This window comes from Pectinophora gossypiella, chromosome 14 (assembly GCF_024362695.1).
Source record: "Pectinophora gossypiella chromosome 14, ilPecGoss1.1, whole genome shotgun sequence".
In the NCBI taxonomy this organism is placed as follows: domain Eukaryota; kingdom Metazoa; phylum Arthropoda; class Insecta; order Lepidoptera; family Gelechiidae; genus Pectinophora; species Pectinophora gossypiella.
Window position 1 is genome coordinate 14397843 of NC_065417.1, and position 13623 is coordinate 14411465.

The window sequence follows — 13623 nt, forward strand, 5'->3', positions numbered from 1 at the left end:
CCAAAACGCGCTGGAGTTACCTTCAGTACCTTGTTACCACCACGACGCCATTAACAAGTTATTTATTCTGTGCCATTAATATAAATTGACATTTGAAAACGCCCGGACTTCCCAAATTAACCACTGGCATGTGGCGTGATCAAGATTTGTCACGGCAAACAATTAATAGCTTCTAAGATTTCAGACGAAACCGCACTGATATTTGTCAAACTATTCCAAGACAGTTTGGAATTAGAACTCCAATGACTTTGATAATTAATCACTTAGAGAATAATTACAAAATTTTCAAATAACCTAACTTAAAATTACTTAACCTAGAACGCATTCCGTGTCAAACTTGGCCCAAAAGTGCCCATGACACTAGCAGCGTTACCGCGCTGGATTGCCACGGACAACCTCTGAGCCAAGTAAGACCCGGAGCGGGGGTCAAAGCCCTGCTCTCTAAGGCGACGGCCCACGTCCTTAACGAATTGCTTCGCCTCCTCCCCCCAGCAAGCACTTAGAGTTAATAACAATATTTTTAATATTACCGCTTTGACCGCTGCTTGTATCCGAAAACGATGATACTGTTGTGGTATTTTCTAGAAGCTCCATCAAAATATTTCAATAACAAAAAAAAGAATGGCCTCTGTGGTCCAGTGGTTGAGCGTTAGGCTCGCGATCCGGAGGTCCCGGGTTGGAATCCCGGTGGGGAAATATCACAAAAAATATTGTGGTCCCCAGTTTGGTTAGAACATTACAGGCTGATCACCTGATTGTCCGAAAGTAATATGAAGGCACGTTAAGCCGTTGGTCCCGGTTACTACTTACTGATGTAAGTACGTAGTCGTTACATGAGCCATGTCAGAGCCTTTGGCGGCTCAATAGTAACCCTGTCACCAGGGTTGATGAGCCTGGTATTCCACCTCACAACCCACACGAGTGAAGAAGAATAAAAATGAATGTAGGTACTTATTTGCGTGCTTCTTTTATTTCCATTCGATTCATCATATATATACAGGGTGGCCCAGAAGTTCAGGTTCAAAATGAAAAATTAGATAGAGGGGCTCATTAGCTACCAGAAACACCCCCATGTATGTTCAGCAATTATTTATGGTTTAGGAGATATGACCCATTTTGTACCTTTTTCTAGATTTTCTACCTTACTTCAGAAATAATCATTTTGTCGCTATCCCTTTCTTAATAATTATTTTATTTTACTTCACAACTATGCCTAAGGCTGTGTACCGCTTAATCAAAGATAAATCAAAGTCAAATCAAGTATAAAAAAAAAGTTATCGGAAGTCAAAGTGAGAATTCGACCAAAATTGTTACAGTTGTTAATACTTCGCCGAAGAATAATAAACACATGAGATTGTCATGGACCCTGAAAGTATTTTTAAAAACTGCTCCATTTAATAGGCTTTTAGAAACATCCAAAAAAAGTACCCTTAATATGGGCAAAAAACTAAGTAATTTGACCTCAAATATTGCAAGACAGACAGATTTGAAGGAAAATTTGACATTCTCATACAATGTAGCTGCTTCTTTCTAACGTTGTTAGGTGCTCAAAGACAAATAGTTAGATATTCATATTCATTTATTCCTTAGAACAACTTTACATTGTTGTTTGTTATTTTTCTACTTTTTACTATTTCGGCGCCCGGTGCGGTGACACATCTTGCACCACCCTAGGGCTGCCACTGTCTGTATTTATAATCATGACTGATTGACACTGGGACGTTAAAACAGTAATTTTCTTCCGAAATCATAATTAGACTGTACGTAAATGCGTCATTGAGTCAAAACTCGTAAAATTCTTAGAAACCGCAGGAAACGCGAGAAAACTCATAAAGTTGTTAGACATGGCACATGTGGGTTTCCTTTAGACCGTGTCATGTCAAAATATAAACATTTAACTCATATAATAATTCATTTTTATGGTATTAGCACCAGGAGTAAGTGATTAAAAGGCAACATCGTGTTTTTAAAAAGTCACTTTCGTGATTTTCACTATAAGTTCAGTATTGGTTTGACAACAGACGCCTGTATCTAATATTAAGATAGGTACAATACAGTCATAACGGCCTCCGTGGTTTGAGCGTTTTGAGCGTTCGGCTCACGATCCGGAGGTCCCGGGTGCAAATCACGAAAATCACTTTGTTCACAAAGTTTGTTTGGTTAGGTCATTACAGGCTGATCACCTGACTGCCCCTTAAGCCGTTGGCCCCGGATACTATTTACTGATGCAAGTTAGTATTCGTTACATGTGCCATGTGAGGGGCCTCAGGTGGTTCAATGGCGGCACCCTGACACCGGAGTTGATGGGGTTGGTAATCCACCTCACAACCCACACGATAGAAGAAGAAGTACAGTCATAGAATAAAGAATAATACTACGTATAGAACGGCAACTCTCCGCTCCCCACCAGAGTCTGGTTTACTCATCGAACATAGTTTAGACTTGAATCGTCATACACAGAGATGTGCGTGCACGATAACGTCAATGTGTGATGTCTGTGTAAAACAAGGTTATTTGTACTTAGTGTCCAGGGTGTGGTACAGTACTAAAATACACATAGATTATAAATTACGCCGCCTCAAATACTCCCAGCGCTGATTGACATTCACCACATATACCAAATTAGATGGAGAATATTCTACAAACGGCATTGATTGATAAACTGACGATTGATACGAACAGATGGCTTCTTTATTGGTTTATTTATTGATCTGGGAAATATTTTCGATGTAAGTAAGTAAATAGAGACTTGGAAATCAGTAATTTAGATGCGTAGTTCTTATATTTAAACAACTTGTCATGAGATATGAATATATGTAAATAATCACTGTGGTTTTATGGAACACCGACTTGTCAAACGGACTTGCACCAATTATTAATTTATCTTATGTGCAATTTTCACTAACACAATTGGCTCGATCATTTTAGACGGCTCACCACCTATCACGTTGGTCTAACAGAGAGCTCGGTAAGGCGTAGGTTTTTATATTGCGATGGATGTATCTCTGCCGGGTATGCATGACAACCGGCGCGAATTATATCGAGCGCTTGGACCAATAAACTATACGAATGCTATCTACGTAGATGGATGTCAAACGGCTATGGGTCGAAGCGCTTAATATAATTCGCGCCGCGGCGCGGTTGTCATGCAGACCTGGCTGACCTCCAATTGTGATATAGTCGTGGGCTTCTGTTATGTTGGAAGAGGTAGAGCAGAAAGATTAACACGTTCACTGTATGAACCATATGTGGGCCACATGTTTTCTTGCTATAGTGTGTCTATATACTTACGTAAATTTCAATGTGTTTATCGAAAAACGAATTCTCGCAAAAAAATTATGAAGACTGTTTGTTTGCCAGGGTTATTAATTTGCACACCCGATCGACAATAAATTAATTTTAATATTGTATGTATTATTATTATTTGAAAGTTGTGAGGGCCGGACCGAATGCAGCCCGCGAGGTCACTGCGACCTTGACAGATCTATTGTGACCTTAAATCCCTACATTTAAATATCCTCCTCTAGACCGATCCGTTCGAATAGATCCAACGTCTTTTTGGGAGAAAGCTCCATGACTTCCTGGGGGTCCATTATGTGGCCCCCAAGTGTACGGCTTCTACTATGTATGAGAGCCTCACAGCTGCATAGCAGATGTAGTGGCGTCTCATCTTCCCCTAAGCAGAATCTGCATAGAGGAGACTCGGTCAGCTCCATTTTGTGTAGGTGCTTATTGAGTCTACAATGCCCTGTGAGGGCCCGTATCAACAACCTAACCTGCCCCCTAGTGAGAGTAAGGATTTTTGATGATAATTTCTTAGAAAAAGGTCTAATCAGCTGCTTTGAATGTTTTAGGCCAACTGAGTTTACCAAAATTTCTTGGATTCATTTCCTAGTCGCACCCCCAGATGAAATCTAGAAGTGCTTTTCGAGATCCCGCAGAAGGGTTCGGGTCCGGTTAAACTTGTGCCCGATCCCTCCTTTGCGAGTTCGTCAGCAATTTCATTGCCCTTAATGTTAGAGTGCCCTGGGACCCAGCCTAGTGTTACCGAGTTTGAGGCCCCCAACTTATTTAGACTATCAATACACTCTAGAGTGAGTAATGAGTCTACTTCAGACGCCGCCACCGCCTTAAGGGCAGCCTGGCTGTCTGACAGTATGAGAATGTTACTGTTTGTGTTCCCCAAATTTTGGTGCACACAATCAATGATGGCATACATCTCGGCCTGAAAAACTGTGGCGTGCGCCCCCATGCTGGTCACCCTCCTTCGCTTGGGGCACCCTCCGTATACACCCGCCCCTGAGAGCCCGTCTCGCTTAGAGCCGTCGGTAAACCACACCCGATCAGCACTGGGAAAGGGCGAGGGTACAGTTCCAGACCACTCCTCTCTCTCTGGTATTACCACCTTGAAGTATCTCACAAAGTTATGAGTCCCGACCATGACGTCTGAGGGCATCGCCATGACCGGGTCAGTCATAAGGTCCTCTTTGAGCTTTCTCATGACAGTTGATCCCCATGTCGTTCTATTCCTTTCCTTAGCTCGGAGCATAGCTATTCTAGCTTCCCCGATTATGTAGAGATGGAGTGGAGGCAGGTTCAGTGCCGCCTCCATTGCTAAGGTTGGTGTGGACGACATAGCTCCCGTTATTATCATACAAGCCATTCTTTGGACGCTGGTTAGGTCCGAAATGTAGGTCCCAATAGATGCCTTTTTGAACCATGCTGCACAGCCGTACGCGAGCATAGGCTGAGGCCTATGCTCGCGGTGAGCCACAGCAGTGTAGAGCCAAAGCATGGCCTTAGGTTTAAGGCCCCATCTTGAACCAGCTAGGCGCCTGCAGGTGCCTATCGCAGATTTGGCTTTTCTTGTGATATTACCTATGTGTTGTGACCATGTAAGCCTTTGATCGAAGGTCAATCCCAAATATTTAACCTCGCTAGAGAAGCCTACTTGTTTTCCGAAAAGGTAAGGAGGTCTGAGTTTGTCGAGCTTTCTCATGTTTGTGAAAGGAACGACTACGGTTTTGCTCGCGTTAACTGATAGTTTGAACTCTAAGCACCAACGTTCAATTCTTTTGAATGCTGATTGCATGAGACTTGAGATTGTGTAGGGGCACTTACCTACTACAGTAACCACCAAGTCATCTGCGTACCCTTGAGTATGATATTTCGCGGAACTTAGCTCGCTAAGTAGACTATCAACTACCAAGGACCAAAGTAAGGGTGACAGGACTCCGCCCTGGGGGCAGCCCTGAGCAACCTTCAGGTCGAGGGTTGTGTCCATGAGCTTCGTTCTTACTATCCTTGTTGTCAACATTGACTCTACCCAGTTTACAGTTGTACTGTCAATGTTGCGGGCTTCCATGCTCCGGATCATGACCTCTGTAGAGGTGTTATCAAAAGCGCCCTCAATATCCAGAAAGGCACATTCAGTCAGTTTTCCAGACGATCAGTCAGTTCCCTAAGGGCCGACTCGGTTGATTTACCTTTTTGGTAAGCATGTTGCTTTACATGTAGGGGATTTAGTTTTATATATGTGTCCCTAATATGTATGTTAATTACCTTCTCCATTGTCTTCAGTAAGAATGAGGTAAGACTTATTGGTCTATATGACTTTGGTTGTGATGGGTCCTTATCCCCTCCTTTGGGAATGTAGATCACCTTTACCTGTCGCCAAAGGCTGGGCAGATATCCCCAGGCAAGACTAGCCCTGAAGATTTTGACCACAACTCCTAAGATGATGCTCTTCCCTTGCTGTAGTAGAGCAGGGAAGATATCATCAACCCCGCTGGATTTGTAGGACTTGAAGCTGTCAATCGCCCACTCCACCTGTTGGGGCCTGATTACCAACGATGCTCTCCTCCAGTCCTCAGTGCGCGGTCTCCTGGTTTTGGGGGGCCTAATCCCTGGGATGCATCCTAAATGGTTTGTCGGGAAAGACCCGGGGAAGTGTACCTGCGCTAGTAGTTTGAGTGTTTCTTCCGCGGATCCAGTAAAAATGCCATCGGGCTTTCTCAAGAAACCTAGATGGGATGGAGGGGCTTTAGATACGATTTTGTGGAGTCTTGCTATGTGAGGGGTACCTTTTATTTCCTCACAAAATTTTCTCCAAGATCTCCTTTTTGCCCTCCTCAGTTCCTTGTTGAAGCCAGTAAGGGCCTTTGCGTACGAGTCCCAGTCCTTGTTACTCTTGGCCCTATTGAAAAGAACCCTGGCTTTTGATCGTAGGCCACTTAGTTTGTTGTTCCACCATGGTACTTTCCTGTTTGTGGACGTTGTTTTTAGAGGGCAGTTGTCCTGGTAGGCCCTAAGGAGTCCTTCCCTTACCGTCCCCACCGCTGACTCGATCTGCTCCGGAGATCTGATCGGTCCAATTGGCCTGATCAGCTCCTGCCGTAAGGAGGCTCTGTAGCCTTCCCAGGCTACAGAGCCTCCTTACGGCCCAATATTGTATGTAACAATGTACAATATTAAAATTAGTATGTCCTCCACCAACCCGCATTGGAGCAGCGTGGAGGAGTATGCTCCGGTTGATTGAGGGAAGGCCTGTGCCCAGCAGTGGGACGTATATAGGCTGTTTATGTTATTATGTTTGTTTATATAAGTATGTAATGTTGCACACCCGATTGGGTTAAATTGTACCTAAGATTGTTTTTTTTCTTATTTCTAATATACTTATTTCTTATGACATCTTTTTTTGTACTGTACAATTGCAATAAATCTGTTTTGATTTTGAAAAATAACTTCAGGTTAATATCTAATTTTCAGTTGCACAGCGAACGTGTTAAGGTTCAATATACATAACACAAACTGTCTACATAATACATTGTTTTAAGTTTACGCGGTTATTATCATAATTAAAACACATAATAACGGGTTCTTACCGCGTTTAAATGGGGATATGAGACTCCCGATATTTCGACACTGTTGCAAGTGCCATGATCACGGGATGACTGATCCGTTATTATGTGTTTTAATTAGTCTACATAATATCCCACTGGTGGGCACAGGCCTCTTAATCAATCGTAGGAGGTATGGAGTAAGTTCTAGGCGAAACTATTTTTAATAATCTGTGCTAAGGCTAACATACCTACCGATATTGATGTACCAATAGATAGACAGTCGATCTTGTTAGAGTATACTAAGCTCCATTTCTCTCAAGGGAACCATTATCCGATTGAATCTTTTATTTTTATAACCAATCCCTCAATAATTACTCTCCTAGGGCGTCCGAGAGCCGTAAAACAAAAGATGCCCTGATCTACCATTTATTACAAGAGACTTAAAGTTCTATTTAGAACAAGTTCGCTTAGAGCAACTAACGTTAATATCGGTGGGATACTAGATTTTTTTTTGACGTGACTTATTGTAGGTCTGCCGCAAACTGCATTAACTACTTGGCCGGACAAATGGGGAGCGCTGAGGGCTTTCACCCGGTACACATTTTAAGACAACAGGCCTAAGGGGTGCCCAGTTGGGCGCGAACCTCGGCTCAGGGTGTCGTCTCAGAGGAAAATATTTGAAAGAATTCATTGACGCGCTGGCGGTGTCGGTATCGGGTGTTTTAAAATGTTTGTTGCCGCGAGCTGATTGGCCGCCTCTATGGCTAAGTGGGATAATAGACCTGTGTTTTCCTGAATAAGATCTCGCCTATTTCCCATTGGGGTAGGCAGAGACCACGGAATTCTACTTACTTCTTTTATTTCTCTTTTGTTTTGTATTTTGTTTTTTTTCCTGTTTGTGCAATAAAGTATTTGTTATGTTGTGTTACTACGATCCTGACACACCACTATCGCTTCTTCCACTCCCATGAAAGTCATCATGCTTGCTCGTTAGATTAGGTAGGATCAGGAATACCCAATTCCTGATCGCATATAAAAGTAAGTGTGCAATGCAAACAAATGTCAAACAGCAATATTGCTTTTAAAGTAAATTGCTTTGATGTGACTCTAGCCTTTCTATAAAACATCCTGGACCTGCAAAGTCTCAGAGGGTTTCGACCAATAGCCTAACGATGTCTATCTATGTAGATAGCATTCGCTGTGTTTATTGGTTGAAGTCCTTGATATAATTCGTGTCGCGCGCCTAGGCTAATCTTTACCACTTACACACGCACCATAAATCTTTTTTGTAAGTCTACTTTTATTCATTCTCTACATGTCCGACCAATCTAAGCATCCCTGTCTTCCTAGCTTTAGATAACATACACATACAAACATAAACTCACGCCTATTTCCCACCGGGGTAAACAGAGACTATGGAATTCCATTTGCTTCGAACCTGAAACATTTCTCTAAAACTTCATTTTTCTCTTTCTAGCTTTAGATAAATTTCATTTAAAGACGGCAAAGAAAGTATCGTTGGTTAAAAACACAAAAGACAAGTGTAAAACGAATACTACCAAATTAAAATGCAATTTCTACAATGTAACATGAATTCACGCCGGTAAATTAATTAGGATGGCAAGGTCTTTGTTGTGGAATATCCCACTGGTGGGCACAGGCCTCTTAATCAATCGTAGGAGGTATGGAGTAAGTTCTAGGCGAAACTATTTTTAATAATCTGTGCTAAGGCTAACATACCTACCGATATTGATGTACCAATAGATAGACAGTCGATCTTGTTAGAGTATACTAAGCTCCATTTCTCTCAAGGGAACCATTATCCGATTGAATCTTTCTTTCTTTTGTCTATCTATGTAGATAGCATTCGCTGTGTTTATTGGTTGAAGTCCCCCTCAGCGCTCCCCATTTGTCCGACCAAGTAGTTAATGCCGTTTGCGGCAAATCTACAATAAGTCACGTCAATAATGTTTACAAATAATAATTCGCTGGGCTGTACTTTTGCTCTTTGATAGTACATACCTACGTACAGTCATGAGCAATATAATGTACCCACTTTAGGACTCTTTCGCACTAACATATTTGACATTTAGTGAGATTTACAGTTCAATTTGTCAAAAAAGTTAATGAGACATGGTACCAAAGTGTATACATATTAATGCTCGTGACCGTACGTTTTTACGTATTTCTATTCTTATTTTTCGATATGTACTTAATGTTTTTTGTTTTTCTATATAATAATATTATATGTATAGAAAAGTGTGTAGAAAGCAAGAAATAATACAATGGAAGGATAATGAATGGGGATTTGGTTGTTTATGGTATGAATTTAGGACGGTTAATGAATAGGGCGGAAGGAAGTTTATTAAATATAAAATGCTTGGCTATTATTAGATTGGGATTAGAATGTAAGGGCTATTTGTGTTTTGGGTTAAAAGGAGAAAATTAAAGGAGTCAAGATAAATAAAATATCCCTTTTAATTCTATAAGTATCCCACAATTTTGATATTACATCCTGTAAAATATAAAATAAAATAATATATCGTAACAGCCTCCCTGGTCTAGTGGTTAGAGCGTTAGCTCACGATCTGGATGTCCGGGTTCGATTCCCGATGGGGACATAAGTCGAAATCACTTTGTGAGATTGTCCTTTGTTTGGTAAGGACTTTTCAGGCTTGAATCACCTGATTGTCCGAAAAAGTAAGATGATTTCGTGCTTCGGAGGGCATGGTAAGCCGTTGGTCCCGGCTATTAGCCGTAAAAACATCTCCACCCGCATTGGAGCAGCGTGGTGGAGTATGCTTCATACCCCCTTCGGTTGATTGAGGGGAGGCCTGTGCTCAGCAGTGGGACGTATGTAGGCTGTTTATGTGATGTAGGTAAATATATCGTAATAGTGGTAAAATGTAAAATAAATTATAATTAACAGCACAGAATAACACAATCTAACTAGTTGGCTTAATTGCTCCGTTGTTATTACAAACTGCGTTCAAAGGGTCTTGATATTTCAAAGATCAAAGATGTAATAATACAGTTAACTGGAATGTTCTACAAATGCAGTGATAAATGTTCGTCTGTTTCTTTTATTTTTGCCACTTTACGTCAGTGTTGTTTGTTACACCTCTGCTTGTGTGGGTTGCAAGGTCGATGACCAGTCTCATCAAATCCTGGTGTACTGTTAACGGCCTCTGTGGTCCAGTGGTTGAGCGTTGGACTCACGATCCGAAGGCCCCGGGTTCGAATCCCGGTGAGGGCATATCACAAAAATCACTTTGTGATCCCTAGTTTGGTTAGGACATTACAGGCTGATCACCTGATTGTCCGAAAGTAAGATGATCCGTGCTTCGTGAGGCACGTTAAGCCGTTGGTCCCGGTTACTATTTACTGATGTAAGTGAGTAATCGTTACGTGAGCCATGTCAGGGGCCTTTGGCGGCTCAATCATAACCCTGACACCAGGGTTGATGAGGTTGGTCTTCTACCTCACAACCCACACGATAAGAAGAAGACTGTTAAAAATGTTGGTTGATGTTTATCATCTGCCTAGCATTATCCCGTTTTTTCCCCGAAGCATTTTAACCACTTCAGCATTTTCCCGAAAGGAAAACCAGCCAATTATTATTACAGGTTAGGTCACGTACCTTCGAAAATGCATTTCTCGGGAATGTTGGTTTCTTCACGAAATTTTCCTTCAACGCTGAGCACGTGATAATCATTTATGATCTAAACATGAATTCGAAAACAAATTCGATATTCTGCTGGATTCGAACCTGCGACCTCAAAGTGAGAGGCAAGCGTTCTACCAACTGGGCTACCACGGCTTTGTTATGTGGATGTTACAAAGCAGTTTGTTGGGTACGGCGAGTACTAATATATATACACTTTGAAACCATGTCACATTAACTTTTTTGACAAATTAAACCGTAAGTCTCATTAAATGTCAAATATGATAGTGCGACAGGGTACATGTTATTACACTTTAGAACCCTGTCGCACTATTTTATTTGACATATAATGAGACTTACGGTTTAATTTCTCAAAAAAGTTAATGTGACATGGTCTTAGTTATTAGTACTCGTGACCGTACAGGTTGGGAGAAGCTGCAGTACTTTTAGGCGGAGGAGACGTTCTTTATGTAAAAAAGACGATTCAAAGTGTAACTATGTTACCTACTGAATAAAGATATTTTTGAATTTAAATTTGTATTTGAAATTGATCCAGAAAAGGCCTCTAACACTGCTTTATGTAACAACTACGTAGTATTCGCGACTGTCATCTTACTTTCGAATAATCACGTGATTCGGCTTAGAAAGACAGTTTTAAACAAAGTAGGGTTCCTCAATTTGATCTTCTTCTTCTATTCTTCTTCATCAACCCTGGTGTCAGGGTTACTATTAAGCCGCCAAAGGCCCCTGGCATTCCATATTCGCAACTGGTTGCGTATTAAGACAAAACATTCTTCATTCACAACTAGTTGCCAACAAAGGAGTAAAATTCTTCCTTTGCAACTGATTGCGAAACGTGGTTGCGAAGGCGGCCGAAGGGGACATGACTCGTGTAACGACTACGTACTTACATCAGTACGAGTAAATAGTAACCGGGACCAACGGCTTAACGTGCCTTCTGAAGCCCGGATCGTCTTACTTTCGGACAATCAGGTGATCAGCCTGTAATGTCCTAACCAAACTGGGGACCACAAAGTAATTTTTGTGATACGTCTCCACCGGGATTCGAACCCGGGACCTTCGGATCGTGAGCTCAACGCTCAACCACTGGACCACGGAGGTCTCAAATTGATTAACAACAGTGTCTTTGCAGCAATAGGACCCAGTGTCTTCTAGATCGACAGCCGATCGCTCTATGTACTAAACCACGCATTTGTCATCCTGAATGATAAATATCTTTTTTCTATCCAGGAAAAACATATTGATTAATCGTTTGACTTAACAATAGGTATTGTATTGTAATACATTAAGCATAATGCCAGAAAATAAATCATCATGTGAAAGACACATAACGTCATAGCATTGGCCGCAACATTGCCAGATGATGGTAACAGTGGCTGTGTAGCTGTCACGTTTTGCTACAGGATCGGCCAATCAGCTCGCGATACCAAACACTTCAGAACCCCGATACCGACCCCGCTGGCGTGGTTGACGATTTCCCTCATTCAGCGCTTATCGCTATCGACCCACTAGGGTATAATTATTTCAAATATTCTTCCTCTCAGACAACGACGCCCTGAGCCGAGGTTCGCGCCCAACTGGGCACCCTCAGGAATGTTGTCTTAAAATACCGGATCCTCAGCGCTCCCCATTTGTCTGGCCAAGTAGTTAATTCCATTTGCGGCAAGTCTAAAATAAGTCACGTCATAAAAAACCTCTATGGGTAATTAGGGGCTTTCCAATCGGGGTTTCCCAAAACATGAGATGGCGTTGTTAAGTTTTTTTCTTCATTTAAACTTCTAATTTCATGGATAACAGACATAATGTGTCTTTTATCTTTGTTTTTGGGTCTTTTTATTAGACAAAGGTACAATTACAACTTCCACCCATTATTATTCTGATCAAAATAAGGAGAAGCAATATAGGTAGCAACATCATTCTATACATAATGTAATACAAATATCAAACAACAATTAGTTTTATATATATGCTTCTGCCATTACATTTTAGTTTTGAATAATTTTATGTACCCCAGCCATGAGAAAATAGGTACCAAATTAACACGTTAAAGGGAACAACGCCAACTATCGTGTGTTCGGGGAACGTCGATTGGAAAGTCCCACATTGTGCTGAGTTATTTCCATTCCCATTATAATATGTACTTATAATATTTTTTCCCCCTCCGGTTGATTGAGGGGACGCCTGTGCCCAGCAGTGGGACGTATAGGCTGTTTGTGTTTATGGTATATTTTTTGCCAGAAAATTCCGACGCTAAGTATTTCTTTTGTCTAGATATCGTTATGTTGCATAAACCCTTTTAATACATCAAATGTCTGGAATATGAAAGCGTAATAATTTGAGATTACATGTAATAATGTGAATAAAATGCTACGCTTTCATACGCCAAGACGTATCTCATGAACATTGAAGTACGTTCAACTTTTACGTTTATGCTTTTTAAGCATAAAATGTTTGTAAAATATTTACACGAGTTGTTTCGTTTTATATTGTGGTATCCAGGGGCCCTGCCGGCTAAGACAAAGCCGATTCAGATTGGAGCAAATCGAACATCGATTTGGTTTTGTCGTACCGCGTAAGCAGCCAAGATGGCGATCCCCGATTCGTGATGTCACATGAAGTTCGGCAAGCCGATTGAACGAATTATTTCAGTACTGTTGACTAGATTTTACTACTTTTTAGGATTTGTGCCTGGGCAATGGCAATTACATAGGTCTTAAATATAGCTGGCGAGGAGTGGGTGTTAACTTTATACGTCTGCCTGCCCCTTTTGGGAAACAGGCGTGATGTTTTGTTGTTGTGTTGTATCATTTATCATTATAGCGCTGGTTTTAGTAAAATGTTAGCTTTTAGTAAACATGATTAACTTAGTCTAAGCCTACCTAAGCCTAATATAAGTCAGCCATGACTTGTTTTGCTAACATACCAATAGGTATATGCTTGTATATCATCATACTGTTGCTGATTCCAGTACGGTCACTAGAGCTAATATGTATTCACTTTGAAACCATGTCACATTAACTTTTTTGACAAGTCAAACCGTGAGTCTCATTAAATGTCAAATATGATAGTGCGGCAGGGTTCTAAAGTGGGTACATG